Source organism: Dryobates pubescens, chromosome 5, assembly GCF_014839835.1.
Source record: "Dryobates pubescens isolate bDryPub1 chromosome 5, bDryPub1.pri, whole genome shotgun sequence".
Taxonomy (NCBI): domain Eukaryota; kingdom Metazoa; phylum Chordata; class Aves; order Piciformes; family Picidae; genus Dryobates; species Dryobates pubescens.
Window position 1 is genome coordinate 22,442,903 of NC_071616.1, and position 17,634 is coordinate 22,460,536.

The following is a 17,634-nucleotide window of genomic DNA, read 5'->3' on the forward strand; positions in this document are numbered from 1 at the left end:
GAAATGAAGAGGTCTCACAGGTCAATATAGGTTAGGGCAAACAACAGCCTGATTGAAGGACTGACACAGTGCCTGACTCCACTATCATAAAGAAGGGACTTGCAAAACCAGTGATAGAAAGCAAACATTGCAAGGAACAAGCTCCTCCTTTCTCTGACCTTGTCTCGCACTCTGCCTGTCATAGTGATGTTTGGAGCTATAATATTTAATCATCTGTCCCAGAATCCAGTGGAGAAAATTCAGAGGTTCCACTGGGAGAGAAATATTTTTCAGCCTCAGTGACTTTCCTCATTCTACAGTGGCTGCTTGGAAATCATGAGTATCTGCATGGCCATTAAGGACCATAAGCAGCAAGGGCAGCAGGCAAAAAACAGCATCCAAAGAACAGTTCTTCTGGGTGTTATCATAATTAGTACCTCAAGACCAAGTGAAATTTGTGTCTTCCCTTTTTGGAAAGCTGCTCTGCTTCTGTGGTGGCTTCTGCATAGGCACTGGCCAGCCTCAGGCAGAGTACAGGGGACCATCAGGAAAGTGGTTTGTGGTCCCTCCCCACCCTCACCTGTCTCCAGCCAACAGTACTTTGGGGAGCATAGGCACAGTATAGTTATTTCTCCCGGTCTTAGAGCACCAAAACCCAACTTAGTACTGAGAAGCCTTCAGCCTGCTCTGGATTAATGTGGCCAACCTGTCTGTACCTTTGCCATTTCTGTTCTTACATGGAAAGAGGTAGCAGACAAGTTGCTAGCCCTCATAATGTGATTTTTCTGTTTCTTCATGAAGAAAGTTCAGAAGATCCATTTCCAAACTGTTGTTCAGGGAACACTCATACAATATGGTAATGCTGCTGTCTCAATACATCCTTCCACATTGCTGAGCCTCAGAAAGTGTCGGGCCATTGAGTCACACTATATACACTGAAAGATTCTAGCTCTTCCTTTACAATAAAAGCAGTAAGAATGTGTTTTAAGTAATTATGGTACCTATGTCTAGGGTAATTACTCAGGATAGATAATCACCACTTTTAGAAATTATAATGTGGGCTCTTTTTTTTTGTTTTGTTCACATACAAGTATTTTGTTTAACAAGTTTTCCTCCCACAGGCCAATACCGTTGGTTTTCAAAATAGGTGATGTTTTGGGCATTCTGGTGATCTTTCAAAGTAAAATAAACCCCACACTCAACAACTTCTGTTAATGACTATGCCTTTCATAGTTAAGGGGAAAACAGTACCAGTCAAAAGACTTATAGAGAACCATAGAATTGTTTTGGATGGAAAAGACCTCTAAGATCATTGAGTCCAACCATGGCCATTAAACCACATACTGAAGTGCCATGTCTACACATTTTGTTAGTACTTCCAAGGATGGTGACTCTTCCAGCTCCCTGGGAAGCTTATTCTAATGCCTGACCACTCTTTCCATAAAGAAATTTTTCCTGATATCCAATTGAAACCAACCCCCACCTCAATGCAACCTCCTTTCAGATAGTTATAGAGAGCAATGAGGTCTACCCTCATCCTTCTTTTCCCCAAACTAAACAATCCCAGTTCCCTCAGCCACTCCTCATAAGACTTGCTCTCCAGGCCCTTCACCAGCTTTGTTGTCCTTCTCTGGATATGCTTCAGCAACTCAGTGTCTTTCTTGTGTGAGGGGCCCAAACACAGTATTCAAAGTGCATTCTCACCAGTGCCAAGTACAGGGACATGGTCACTACTTCTGCTAGTCACACTGTTCTTGATACAGGCCAGGATGCTGTTGGCCTTCTTGGCCACCTGAGCACATTGCTGGCTCACGTTCAGACAGCTGTAAACCAACAGCCCCAGGTCCTTTTCTGCCACGCAGCTTTCCAGTCACTCTCTCCCAAGCCTGTAGTGTTGCATGGGGTTGGTGTGACCTATACGTTTGATTAATTTCTAACTGAGCTGCTCAGATCCAATTGTTTTCTAAGGGTCTGATTTGTGATCCAAAGATAAAATTGCCAGGATGTGAAAGTTGCAAGTCCTCTTGAAATCCCATTTGGCTACACAAGTGGGATAAGAAAATGTGTCAGCATGAACTGTCTTGTGGTAGCCAGTCCCTCCCTCTCAATGATGGACTTCAGAGCCATCCCCTGGGATCTCCTGGCACCCACTCTTCATAAAGCAGATCCATATGGTTTGGAACATAATTCCATCTTTTTCAGTCACAGTAAGCACTGTTAGAGATTAAAAGATTGTGGTAATGCCCCTATGAAGCAGGGAGTACCTTCTTTTCTCCCAGTGCTAGACCCAAGCACTGACTGAGATATAAGGTAGCAGAGGAGTAAAGTTGGGACTCTTACAGTTTATTGGGCTCTGGGAAAGATGTTAAGCACCTAAAGATCTGATAGTAAATAAAGTGGGAATCTGGCACATTCCATATGTTTGATGTTGAAACTTATCTTGAAAGTTTCAATATTATTACATGCTATAGATAACAATACAGTCTGCTACATTGATTCACATACTCTGAGCCTTGGCTAACCAGCAAACCCTTTTCAGACATGGCACTGACTTATAAGCAACCTCATAATTACACCACTGAAATTTCAGATGAGTAAAGTCAAAGTGATTTTCCAGTTTCCAGTATGTCCATCCCTAATTGAATATTTATTTAGGTGATAGTTAACTGAGTTAAGCAAGATGACTTCTTTAGGATGCCTTCTCTTCCCCAGGGTAAAAAGCTGAAGACCTGTTCCAAATGCTTTGAACACTCATGAAGTGTTTATAATATGTAAACACACCTTTATTCCATTATTTGGCACTAACTGTTTCTACAGCTCGTTATTTCCTGCATGAAATAATGTTTAATTAGTGTTGAATTACAAGGGAATTGCTGTGGAACTACATAAGCCATCCTTGTAAATCCCCTAATGAATTCAATGTGATTGCTGCTATTGCATTGACTTCTAGATGGATTCATAATGATTAGAAACCTAAGGCATACCTGCATTTTATTGATCAGTGTGTGGCAACAGTATTTCTTTATAAACAGAGTCATGCAGACAATGTGTTCAAACCAGTATCTGGAGATTTTTAGTGCCTTTCAGGAGAATGGTGGCTGTGGTATTTAAATCCAAGACTACAGTGAATTAGTTTTTCCCAGGCTTGTCTTGGTTGCAAAGTTACCAACCCTACTGAGGGCACAAATAAATATAGTTTTTTTGTTCTGAAAAGAGATGATCCAGAATTTAATCAAAAGTACATAATACCCAGTTTCCTAGCTCAGGTACAGTGCATATGTTCACAAAGCTGTCTCTCCACAGGTCTCATTCATCAGTTGTTGGAGTCATGTAGAAAATTTCTCTCTGTTTTTGCTGGATGACAGTTTGGATCTCAAGCTCTCAAGCTTGGATGTGAGCAACTCTGCACTTCCTCTTTACAGCCCTAAACTAGAATATATGGAACAGAGATGTCTGTGTCCACACACCATCCAGCCCCAGCTTTCACCTCCACACTGCAAAATTCTGCAAGCCTGGTGATGCATGGAGGAGCGCCCCCAATCACACAGCTAGGACTTCTGCCTTTGGTGTAAACTGAGAAGAAACTTTGCCTGCTGTTTCAATATTCTTATTCTTTATTTGTCCAGTTGTGCTTGAGATCTTGGGGAAAGCATGTTAGGACTCATCTCAGTATCTTTATTCACTACGGGGTTATTAAGATTCCCTTTCTAAAGTATCTGTTATCATATACCCCTGTGCACCAAATCCTGCAACTCTTGAAGCCAATGCCAAAACCACTACTGATTTCAGCAGGAATACTTTCAAGCACATTGGGGTTATATTTTCCCCTATTGCAACAGATCTTCTCAGTTTGTAGTATCCTTCAGGCTTTGACATTTGGAGCAGGTTAGGCTGACACAAACACTTCACTTTAATACCCACTATGTAAGATTTATTCCCACAGACTTATATTGGTCTGTGTTCAAATTAGCAGTGGTTCCAGGCAGTCTGCTTCCTTGGGCTATGCTGGCATAAATCTACTGACTTTGTGGGAGTTACTTCTGATTTTCACTGATAAATGCAAGAAAGGACTCAGCACTCTCCACCTAAAAGGCTCAGATTAGATTCCTCCTGGACCCATTAATATTGCCACTGATATTCTTTATTTCTTTTCCTGTGTATGTCAGTAAGTGCTTTCTCCCTGCCTTTTAAAATTCCTTTAACTATTAAGATAACTGAAACTCCTTTGCTTAAAGAATTCCTAACTGATCCCTCAGTCTAAAAACATTTGAACGCACTCTGGAATAAACTCTCTGCTCCTGAACTACGTAAATGACTAGAGTTAGAAAGGACAATCTGAGTCATTGAGTCACCTCCCTCTTAATCTCAGTAAAACATGTAATGGATACTTGGTCTACAGAACATTCCCTCCCCACAGATCACAAACAAAAAATTGTTCTCCTATACTCAAAAACTAACTCAGGATCACACATAACCACTTATGAGGTGATGAGGGGTCATGGTTTAGTGATGATCTGGCAGTGCTGAGTTAACTGCCAGACTTTACCATTTTGAAGGTCTTTACCAATAAAAATGATTCTATGATTCTATAATATCCACAAAGTAAAAGCTATCTGAATTTTAAAAAAAAAAACATCAGAGGAGACCATGAGACACAGATCATATTTACATTATACTGTACTTCAGTAGGAGAGCATGGATAGGATTTGGCCCAGAGAAGGATGTTTAACACATCTGAGTGCAGCCACCAGTGCACTATAATATGCTGGAAACTCATGGCATTGTCATTTGCTACATAGACAGGTAAGAGGGAGAAGGGAAGAAAGGTCCTACAACCCGACCTTACCTGAGGTATTTGCAATGGCATCTCAAGCAAAGAAAATTTCCACACACCTCCATACAGCTGGAACTGGGCCTTGAATTTTAATGCTGTAGGACTATCTCTGTTTATAATCACACTCCCAATTATGGGTTGTGTTTGCACAAGTTGGCCTTGGCAAGATGCAGATAATAATCTTTGGGTTCAAATGCGAACTTGCAATTGTGAAAGCTGACAGTTGGATAAAGAATCCTTTCCACAAGCTTAAACCAGGTCAAGACAGTGATGCACTACAAGCAAATGTTGAAAGAATTATACTCCCATATAACTTCTGGCAGAGTTGATCTATTCCTAAGTCTCATTACAATGGTTTGCTTCTGACATGTCCTGGTTTGCACTAAGTATTCAGTACTTTAAAAGTAATAACATGGTGGAATATCCTTCCCACATGCTATTCTACTCTCCTTCCAAGAGATGCAATCTGAGGATGAGATCAGGAGGCATTCATGCCTTCTGAACACCCTTCTGTTCAGTCCACATGCCCAGCAGCTATATAGACAAGGCCTGTTAATCACACACATTTAGAGACATGAGTGTGAAGATAGCAAGAAATGTGCTCATTGCTAGTCTGACACAGGCATTTCCTACAGAGCGTTTTCACTCTCTTGTCTAGTGTGTGTGCTGCTGGTCCCATTCTGACAGCATTGAATGTTTGACCCTTCCCAAATACCTGTGCACATTTGACCCTCCCATGAGAGGTGAGGAAAGTTGAATGCAAGTATAATTCCTAATTGTGCAATATGGAGGATAATGAGTCTCAGCAATGGCAGGCAGAGACTTTAAGTGGTATGCATGCAAAATATGTAGCTACATTAAGCAGTCAGGCAGGGAAGCAGAGACATTTCCTGAGGTGGGAAACATATTGAAATGCTAATAGACCCCAGCAGGTATCCTAGGTCCTTTGGGGAAAGATACCTAGGAGGAACTTCTTAATTGTGTGTTCACTCGATTCTTTCAGCAGATCAAAAGAGAGTCTGATATAAGCAAATAAACTTTGATATGTGCCTTTCACTTCTGGTACTAATTGGAAGGAAATTCCCTGGCCTGTAGACCGATGCACTTAATTTAAAAACATTGGAAATATTAATTGAATAAGGGGGGAGGGTTGATTAGAAGCATGACCTCGTGTCTAAAATGGTAATGAGGGCTCTTGATACCTGAACAACAAAAGGTCATGAGAGTATAAACAATGAGATGAGAAAGAACTATCAGCTAAAGCCCAGACAATGACATATGAGTCTCATGTGAGAACTGGCATTGGGCAGAGCAGAAACTGTCAGCTTCAGAATTCAGAGTCAAGCAAAGTCTAAAATGTAAGACCTGTATTCTGTAGCCATGTACTCCCATTCACCTTCATTAGAGTTTCAGGGCTACAACTGAAGCAGAGTTTTGCCTCAGATACATAGTTTCCTGCTCACAAGAACCATTGGGTCCTTTCTTGTGAAACCTTGTACCTGAATTACTTGTCAGTGTACAGGTCAGAGAAGATTACCCCCATGATGAGAAGTTAGGGAGGCTGACAGATAACCCTCGGATAACCATCTGGAAGAGATATGCAGAGATAGGCAATATTCTGCTTAGAAAAGGTCATTCCCTTGCCTTCAGCAAAGAGATTCACATAATTAGGTCAATAGCTGGATTTCTGCTGTTGGGAGAACAGGACTTGGGGGTATATCTCATCTCCTTGACAGAATAAAGTGTATGTCTTGTATACAGACACGCAGCTGGAGTAGAGCAGAAGAGAAGGAAATACATGTATTGGTTTTGAACTGTATTTTGGACAATAATTCAATGTATTATAACTGTTTTTGCAAACAGATGAACTTCTATTAAGTGTGTATTCTTTCTAGATTTCTTGTTGTCTCACTTCAGATATCTGTTACATCTACAGAAAATGCTTGTAGCATTTAAAAAGAGATCATGAGGAAAAGTGCAATTTTGTTTGTTTGGTTAGTTTTGGCCCTGAAATCAGTTCCAAGACCAGAGAAGGGCTGGTTTTCCACATCATTTTCATCAGTGCTTGTGATGAGTTGCATCATAAATTCCAAGATCTGAACTCATCTGGCTTTGATGATCATATGAAAGTACACTGACAGTGTCCATTAGAGGTTTGACTAATGCAATGTCATTTGGAATGGATTTGGGATCAGGGATTTACCTTTCCACCTCCTCCTCCCCACACACACACATCTACCCCCCACCCCCTCCGCCCCCAGTTGGGTCATGTATAAATAGCAGTAGAAATCTAAACAAGGACAAAGTGGAGAAAGGGGTATACTTCATAGTTCAGCATCTTTCATCCAAAGAGTCTGTTTATATAAACTCATCAATATCCCTGGAATTCCCAACCTCTTTTTGCAAACTGCCAAACCTCTGTGGTGTATATATCCCCTCTAGAGTTTTACTCTACCTCTGCTCTGAAGTCTGTTATTATATTCACCATCCTGTTTGCAGCCTTCAGATTCAATTCACAAATTTATCCAGCCTTCTTCCTCCTTTATTCCCAAACTCTATTAATATCTGACCTAAAGTGTGTCCAAGCCTCACTTTTTCCTTCATAGATACTTTACCATCACTGCCTTTCACTCAAACAGCAATGAAAGAATGATTTCTTCCCTGCCTTACTCTTCTTTATGTAGTTAATCACACTTTTGATGATTTCTGTTTGCTAATAGATTAAGTTAATTTTTTTTGGCCTCCATTTTGATGATCCATATCCCTGTGTTGCCAAAACCTGTCCGTCTTATTTTTTTCCCTTTTTTTTTTTTGTGTGTGTGTGTGTGCCAGGTTGTTCTGCAGATTAAATTGCATTTCATGCAATAAACTGTATTAATTTGATTTTTAAAAAAAAAGAGGGGGGGGGGGCAAAAAACAAGAGTCAGGAAAGAGTGAAGAAATAGTAGGAAATCAGCAGACACACTTCATCAGCCTATACAGCTTAGAATAACTGTCTTCTCTCTTTCCTAGCTCACTTAGAAACTGGGCATACTCTAACAGTACCCCAGGAATGAAGCTGTGCATAGGTATATTCTATACTTTTAGGATATGCCATGGGAGCACATTATTTGAAGTTTTAAAAATTGTACTGTATATAAATACACACGCACACACACACGTATATATTTTATTCCTGTATCTCCTATGGAATCCCAGAAAACCTGACACTCCATTCAGAATTTGCTGAAGGGTGGCTCCCTGACTCATTTTCAACCTAAACCCATGGTGATTTATACGTAGTCCCCAAAGCTACTGCAGCCAGAGAAAGCAGGGTCATGGCTAAGCCCTTAGAAGTTGGTATTGTCAGTAGGGAGGCCTGTTGTTCATATATCAGAGCTGAGTGGGCCAGGAAACTGGCTTCAGATGTTGGCATCTAACGCACAACTGCCTAGCAGTTTCTCCCCATGTAGATCTGGATTCTCTGGGAAAATGAAAGGAATGAGAAAAACAGAACAGAAAAGTGGTGACAGCAACAGAAGACAATTGGTATTGGCAATACATCTCCATGCCAACATAGTTCCTAATTGATTAAACATGTCTTAGAATGTGATTACTGAGTGTATTTTTGTCATAGATACATGTTTAAACTAATGTACTTGACAAAGATGTTAGCAATAACCTGTTCACTTAATCACTGGAAATAACTCTAATATGATGAGTTGGGAATGGGGATAATAATGTTGTGAAGGCAGATGTTATGTCACTGAATCTTTCTCCTCCTGAATCTCTATTATTTTATCATATTTCAAAGGATCCAAAATTCAGAGGGGGGGGGGGGAGAAGGGAGCTTAAAACTTTATTATAATAAAAGAATCACTCCCAATTTGAGAAAAGTTGTCATAGAAGAGGGATGATTTGTTTGAACTAAAAGCTAGAAGTAGGCTGGGTTTCCTTGAGCTGTGGAAAAGCATTTTTATTCTTCACCCACCCCTGCAATCTCATGCCACACTGCCCTGCTGCAAAAACTAGATACCAGATTTGATATTGGACAGGAAACAACTCCATCTTTATCTGGTTGCAGTTGTGGATGCCCAGTTTAGAGCTCAGATGAAATGGTGGAGAAACATGAGCCTGCAACACCCTTGAAAGAAAGAAGGCAAAACTAGGTAAACACATTAAGGGTCAATTTTTCAAGATTCACAGATCTCAGCTCCTAATTCTGTTTCAATGAATTTTGTGAAGTTCTTGGGGGAACAAAAAACCCCAAGCTAACAAAAAAAGTAAAAAACACACCACAAACAAACAAATAAAGAAGACCAACTGCACAAAAAAGCAAAAAACCAGGCTTGTTAACATAAAGGCAAGAAAGACTGATGCAGACCGTTTCAGACACTATTTTCCTTCCAAACAGGCTCCTTGATGCACAAATAAGGAGTATCTTTCCTGTAACTTCTGCCTGTATTCTACGTGTAACTTGTTTGAATTTCTCTAGCTCCTCTACACAGTGTACCTGGATGGTGATCAGATACAAACCTGCAAAACAAAAGTTTTGTCACTCAGTTTACTCACTGCTTTCAGGGGGAGAGCACTGAGAGCTTGTGTAATTCAGTCTCCTCTAGAAGGTCTTATGGAGTAGGAAGGAGCATTTGCAAATAACTGGACACTAGAAAGAAATATATGGGTTTGTGGAAGTCCCAGACATATTCCTTTTGCCCTCATGATCTACACCTTATTCATACCAATTTATTCTGGTTTTCTTTTTGGTGCTTTCCTGGCTCTGCACTGAGGTGCCCTGTGCAGAAGAAAGGCGCAGTGCAAGTAAGAGCTGACATTACTAAAGAGCCTGTGTAATCGCTGTGGGCTTACTCCTCAGCATGAGCGGTCTTCAAAGAGTAACAATTTTACCAGAGTTACTTTGCTTATATCCAAAAGCAGAAAACATCTTGAACAGCCAACAGTAGCTTTTTGATTTGTTTAAATAGTTTTAGCTTAATGACCTCTAAATAATGATACCAAGCTCTTTCAAGAATTTGCCTTCAAAGAAGAAATAAGCCCTGTTAGGAACATAGCCCAGGTGCCAATCACACTATTTTCGTTGTTTATATAGTTGTGTTTAGTTTCATTTTAACTAGCATTTGGTGGCTTATCATTAGTTAAATCCAATTAGATCACTTTAGCAATTCATTGCAATTCAGCACAGGAATCTAGCCCACATACACTGCAGGGCTGTTTCTACCTTACCTGCATTTTAATGGTTCTCCCATCCTTAGACTCTGCACCCTTTCCCACCAGACATAAGCACATTTTTACCTCAATTTGAGAGGTAGCAAAGTGCTGCACATGTGACTAAATCATCAGATAAGATTTTACAAATGGAAAAGTGATCCATAGAACAACATCTATATACCCCCTATTTAGCCCCTCTTCCTTCATACATGATCACTAGATTGCAGCTATCCAAAACTCACAGTTTGACTATGCTAGGCACACAACCCCCCCGCCATGGTAAGTATTACTGCTCCCACAGTTTTTGCCACTGACTCAGCACACAGGCTGAGCACAGATTTAGCAGAATTTTGCTGTTGTTGGTATAGTTTTAGAGGCCGTATTTTTAATTGAAGAGACTTGACAACTTTTATGGACATTTACATTCACATCAAATCCCAAGATATTCCCAGAAGGAGCAATGGTGTCCTTGACAAATACGAGCAACAGCATGTTAGTGCCAGGGTGAATTTCTCCCTGTGGCATTTTCTGCTTCCAATTCTTAAGTACTGTGAGGTCTGGCTTGTTCACTATTAAAAGTGGAGCCAGGCAGGAAATTCAGAACTTCTTGAGATTTTTATTATTTTTTCCTCTTTGTTAACTGAGATATTCAGAATTTTTCTGTGGAAAACAAATGAGGGAAAATAGAACTGGACACAGTGCATTGTTATTCACATTTTGTGTTTTAATCTAAGATCCACTTTGGTATCCCACTTCTTTTGACCAGAAAATCCACATGCTCCTGAAAAACATTCAAAAGGAAAATTTTATCAAATCTCTTATCTGCCTGTGAAAAGTAGTTTTGCTTAATTTGTATTTTTATCAGAGATACCCTCCAACTAGAAGTAAAAAGATATTCCAATGTGGGGTTTTTTAAATTTGTAGAGATGTTATACATCTTTTGGATTTATGATGCCTTCAAAAATTTAAAGCATGATTCCTCTACAATTTCTAGGTGACAAGCACAACAGAACAAATTGAGGGGGTCCTCTGCTTGCTTCTCATCTGTAGGAAACAATTTGCTATGAGTGAATCACATTTCAAATGTTTTTGGTATTACTATTCAACCAAATGTGTTGACCAATGCAAGAGTTAAATTGCTAGTTACAGAGATATTTTTGTTTCTTTTAGATTTCAAGAACAAAACTAAATTCAGACTATGAAAAGACTGAATAAGGATTGTTGTTGCATTCATGTAAAAGTGATCTGGCTTCTCTCACAGCTTTGCTTTTGATTTATTGTTCTCTGCTAAAGAAATACTGAAGAAACTCTGAGGTCTTCATTGCTCACTATTGTTCTCTCAAACTAGCAAAGAAAGCAAAACTTCAAAGCCTTATAAATCTGTTATTAGTTATGAAGATAATGGCAATCATGCATTTTACAGAAGTGCCTGTGGCATAACTACAACTTGGCCACTTCTATGAAGCAGCACATGGCCATAGCCTTGAAAACTCTGTAACATAAGTGGAATTTGGAAAACCACATCGTTATTCTATGTTTTTCCTAGAGATGTGTCTTTGAGTTAAGAAATGTATCTGTCATTGCAGATGTTCATTGCAGTAGTTCTTTCTGAACCAGGAATCTAGCACAGAGAGGCACAAACAGATTCAGATTTTTTCCAGAAAAAATTTTGGTGGAAAACATTTGCTCCCTTAGACAATGTAGATCAACAAAACTTTTTGGGTTTGACAAACTTTGATCAAGTTCAATCTAAGGTTCCTGGCAGCCATTGCAGGCTTTTGCATCCATCGCAAAATGGAGAACCAAATGCTCCACATTATGTGCTACATGCTGTCTGCTGATGGATCAGAGTCACACCAGGGACATGGCTGATTTATCTTAATCAGATCAGTGAATCTGCCTCTACCAGTTGTGTTTTGGTGTTTTAGGGCTCATGAGTGATCTTTATTTGATTCTTTTAAACATCAATCTGATTCAAAATACAAGGAGGAAGCATTGGTTTTCTTACCTTAACTTTGGTGAACAGGTTGACAGAGGAGCCACTTCTTGCTAATCCTGATGCAAGGTTATATCTTTGTAATGTAAACAATTCAGTTGACACTTACTTACCATTCTTATTCTGTCTCACAATGGCCATGAAAATATATTGTGATTCTTCTTGAAGAAACCTATTTTACAAAAGAACCTACAAATAAAAAAAAAATGACAGTTCTACTGACATTTGCAATTCACATCTAAAGCCAATTCCAGAACTTGGTCTCAAGATTATCTGAAATTTATCCATAACCAAGTAAAGCAATTTGCTTCATTTGAAATACATAAGGGTGTATTTCTCTGACTGCAAGAGAGATCACAACACAGTATCACACAGTATCACAGTAACTAAGGTTGGAAGAGACCCCAAGGATCATCAAGTCCAACCTGTTCCAACAGACCTCACAACTAGATCATAGCACCAAGTGCCACGTCCAATCTCCCCTTGAACACCTCCAGGGACGGCGACTCCACCACCTCCCTGGGCAGCCCATTCCAATGACGAATGACTCGCTCAGTGAAGAACTTTTTCCTCACCTCGAGTCTAAACCTCCCCTGGCACAACTTGAGACTGTGTCCCCTTGTTCTGGTGCTGGTTGCCTGGGAGAAGAGACCAACCCCCTCCTGTCTACAACCACCTTTCAGGTAGTTGTAGAGGGCGATGAGGTCGCCTCTGATCCTTCTCTTCTCCAGGCTAAAGATGAGGTACCTAGGTTAGGATAGAGATTATCCTAGTCAGGAAAATGGAGGAATTGTGACAGCAGAGGACTGAAGATGAACGGGACTGTGTTATCTCTCTTGGTTTGCTTGCAAGACTCACTATCAGTCATCAGTGCCTGAAGGTAGCTGGAGGAAGTGTGAGCTTCAACCACCTCTTTCAAGTGTAGATGCAGTTATTCCTGTTGTTGATGGTCAATGTGGATCATTTAATTCATTCTGCAGAAAATGTGAAAATCATGTGGCTAAAGCAAGTAAGCCTACCAGCAAGTTGTCTTGTTAGGTTAGTTTTCTCTCTTTTATTAGGAAGCACTGGAACGTAGCCCAGTGGCCACATCAGTGGCTTTGCTTACATTTCTGGCAGAAAAGGAGTAACCAGTGCTTCATGCTGCAGGGGTTTCAGATGGTATATTCAGTAGTTCCAGATGACTCACAGATGATACCAAGTCTGTCTGTGAAAATGCTTAGATCCACTCAATGTCAAATAAAAATTAATGTTCATCACTAGTTTTCCCTGCAGATCAAGAAATTTAACTATTCAGTGTAGAGATCAGGTTTACTGCTGGTATTGCCTGTTATGGCTTGAATGACTCAAGCAAATGTGTCATAGACTACTTCTCATATCTGCTATTATAACAATTCCATCTCCTTTCCCCCCAAACTGAGCTAAAGACCTGGTGAAAACAATGAGTTTGAATTATAATAAAAACAGGGATGCTTTTTATCAGAAACAGCAAAGAAATTTTGCATGTCTTCCTCTCTTTCTTTTAGCTGCCACACTACTGACATTATTTGTTTCCTAATTCATCTGTCCAAAGAACTCCAACAAGTGATGGAGGTACAACCAGGGTCACTTCTTCAGGAAAACAACAAGAGGAGATGGAGCTAAGTGGGAAATTAAAGCCTCTCTTATGGCTATTGCAGGGAATAGGACATGGGTCTAGTCACTTCAGGGGATCAAGAAATCACATGATAGCTCTTATATGTGCCTGTACTAATGTTGTCTTACGGCAATCTTTTCAGGTCCACATGTTTGAGATCCACTTCTCAGTACTGGTGCCATGGTTTAGACCTAGCTGGCAGGTGAGCCCCACACTGCCACACACATGGCCCCTCCTCCTCTACCCTCTGGTGTGATGAGAAGGAAAGTTGGGAGCAAACTACAAAATGCCATGTGCATTTTAATAGAACAATCTAAAGAACGGAGAAGCAACATCAATAACAATAATGTTAATGAAGTAATATGTAAAGAAAGTGATATAAAACATGACCGTCTCACCCAGCCCCACATGTACCAGAAAACATCATGATTACCTAGGCCAGACCTCCCCTTATATAGCAGGCATGACATCAGTGTGGTGTTGAATACCCCACTGTCTGGCTCAGATGGCTGTCCTGGTTGTAGCCTCTCCCGACTTCTTGTGAGAAAGCTAACTCTATCCAAACTGAACACTTAAAGAATCTACTCTAAGACAATTAGTCTAAGAAAATGTGTTGTCCAGAACTAAGGGGAACAAATAATAGAGTTCCAGTACTACCGTCTAATGAGTTCCCAGATGATGAAATAAATAGTAAAAAAACCCCTTGTTTTGTACCATGGTTTCCATTTTCTGGTGGAAAATCACATTAAATAATCATTTTTGTGGAACATGGAAATTTCCACCTGCAGCATAGTGCTATATTATTGCAGAAGGAAATTCCAGGTTTTGTTTACAGAGACAGATAGGTTATTTATTCAGCATTGACTGGAGCTGGCCAACCAGCCTTAAAATAAAACTGTATGTGAAATGCTTGCGGGAACCAAAATGATTTACTATCAGAAATATCTGTTCATTCAATAAAATCAGCTAAACTTTCTAAATACAGCCTACAGATTGATTAATGGAAGAAGCTAAAGAGCTGTGCTTTAGCTGGGATTCAGGATATTGTTGTTTGCTAATTTGTGACGGATGGGAGGGATGGGAAGGAGAAGGTAAAGCATAAAAGACCATCCCAGGGCAAGTGAGGAGACAGGGTCTTTCCTGGTTTGACACTGAGTGCTCTGTGTGGGCTATTGCTTTCAACACACACACTAATTTTTAAACTGGTCAAAAGTAGGGGATCACATTAATTTGATTTCAGAGAAATGCCAGAACTGTGCCATCAAGTTACAGAAACTGGCAACAAGATTTTATGAACTCTTATGGACGCTGCTGGAGTCACTCGCCTAAGATTTCATCTCACAAAACATTTAGCTTTTTCTTTAGGACTATCCCATAAAACAGTCCTAGACAGGAGTTTGTCTCTCACCTTGATTACTTAAATCTCTTCTTCTTGTTGCTTGTTTTAATATCCTTTTCATTCTCCTCTCATCCATTCAAAATTTTTAGTTGTGAATGTCCTTCAGTGACTCTCCTCACTTGACTACACTAATTTGGTGTTTGAGGACCATATGAAATGGAGATTATCTCATGATTTTATATATTTACTAACCGTTCTTTTTAGAAAATCAAAACCCCAGAGGCTCAAGGTGTTAGAGTATTTTTCAGCTTAAATCATAATGTAACCTCAATATGTTGCAGAGGTCAGGACCTCGGCAAGCTAGTCTTGAAATCTCAAATATCCTGGTTCAGCATTCATAATCTGGCCCTTATAAATAAAAATGTCTTTACATAAATAAATAGACAGATAAATAAATCCAGGTGTGTGGGGGCATCAGCACCTGCGAGATTTGGAAAGACAAAGTTCAAAAAATTCAGATTACCAAGCCCCTGCACTTATCCCATTGGGAGCATGCAAAGCTGCTTTACATTTACTCCTCACAATGATCACCTTTGTCAAGGGAGACCAAAGAGGTTATGAACCTGTGAAGTATTGCAGATCCACAGTAAGCTGTTGTTTCTTTCTTTGTGTCTGGCCTTTATTAAAAAATGTTCTGCCATGTATTCAGTATGCAGAAACAGACACCGCAGGAATAGTATATACATACTCTCTCTGTGACAAGCCTTTCAGGCAACCATGCAGGTTACACAAGAATTACCCATCCACAATGCACATCTCATGCAACAGGTTTATGTTCTCCTTTTTCAGCAGCTCAGAAAGAATCAACCTCCTGGCATGCATGTCCGTAGACTACACCTGGCTTTGAAGGAGGTAGTGTGTCTTATTTTGGGGACTAGACAATTTTTGATCATTTTATGGAGTATCCACTTTAACCAGGATTTGCAGCAGCAGCCAGTCAAGCACAGAGCAGCTCCCCTGGGTGGCAGCCAATGCAGCATTAGCTCAAAAACCTTATCATTTCGATTTTTCCTACTGTTCTTTCTGCATGCATGTGTTTTAAATCTTGCTGAGGTCTCACCTTGTTGTTGATAGGTTACTAGTCTGATGCAAAGCCCAACAACTACCAAAGACCTGCAGCTCAGGGAGATAGAGACAGATCCAGGGCACATTCAGCTTAGTCTGTGCCCCAAGCCAGTCATTTTGATCTGTGCCAGGCTGATTGATGAGAGGGAAGAGCTGAGGTGAGATAGAGTAGAAGCTGATAGGGGAGGGAAAGAGGTGTCCAGCCGATTCATGTCCCACTTATAAAAAAATAGATCTCCTCCCAGGTCCACCCCAGCCTTTCTCAGAGTGAGCACATCTTTTGGGGTAGAAAAACTCAATTTTTCCTCCACCACTGAAAAATTGGGTCATATTTTGCCCTCAGGCTACCAACAGCAAGGCATGCACCTAGTGAGGTTGAATTGCAGGTCAAAGCACTACCTGGCAATCATTCTCCCAGAACTGATTTCAACCAGCATGATTAACTCTGAGAAATTCTTTTTGTACACATCTAGTCAGTCAGTTGTAGCTGTGGAATAAGGTTATCTTTGAGCAATTGCTTTCAAGTCCAGCAACAGAATCAGCCAATGCTGAGTCATTGATCACCCTGAAGCAGCAGTGACCAGAGTGGTCTGATTCCTACACACCATACATACAGGTTAAACTGATTACACATTTCTTACTGTCTGCTGACAACTGATAATTCATTCCTAACATATCTGTCTATGAAAGTTCATTGTAATAGTTGTAGTGCCAAGCTTCACTAAAGATGCTGAAAGGACAAAGCAGCTGGGTTCCAAATAGTCATCTTATGAAAATTGCCTTTTAAGGATTGTGTAACAAGTAGCATTTCCACCTAGAAGTCAAAATACTGGATCTTTCTTCATAAGTGAAAATGTACAATATTTAGGAAGGTTAAAGAGGCGATGGGCGGAGTTAATGTCTCTATGCAATATCACACAAAGAACCTATGGCTGCAATTACTTTAATAAAAATGCTGAACAACAGGGCTTTATACTATGTTGGTTTTCTACTTTGTTGTGCTATCAAGCAGCATCTGATGTGCAAGTACTTAGGATCTGACTGTGCCTGTGTTACTCAGCAGAAAGTCCATCAGAAGTAGTAGGAACACTGCCCTAGCTAAGATTATTTCAGGTTGAATTTCAAAAAGTCTATCATACTGGTGCTAAGTGATTATGTAGCATTAGCTGCAATTTTTCCTGTGGGAGGAAAAAATAAATAAATTAAAAAGACAAGCATTGAGAACTCCATTTCATGAACATTAAGGAACAACAGAAACCAAGTTTCTTTGTGGTCTCCACTGCCATAGAAAACACATTTGTATTGTGCTGAGTCTGGTGCAAGCTGGGTATCAAAATTCATAGTAAGCCTTTCACAAGCTTACCCTAAGAGAATCTACCTGGAAAGGAAGAACCCAATAACACTAGAACCCTTCATGTAAATCCTGCTCTGGGAAGAGTGGGCACAAGCAGGATCACAGAATCAACTAGCCCTTGTAGATGGTGTCAAATGCTTTCCTGAGGTCAAGATAAACTACA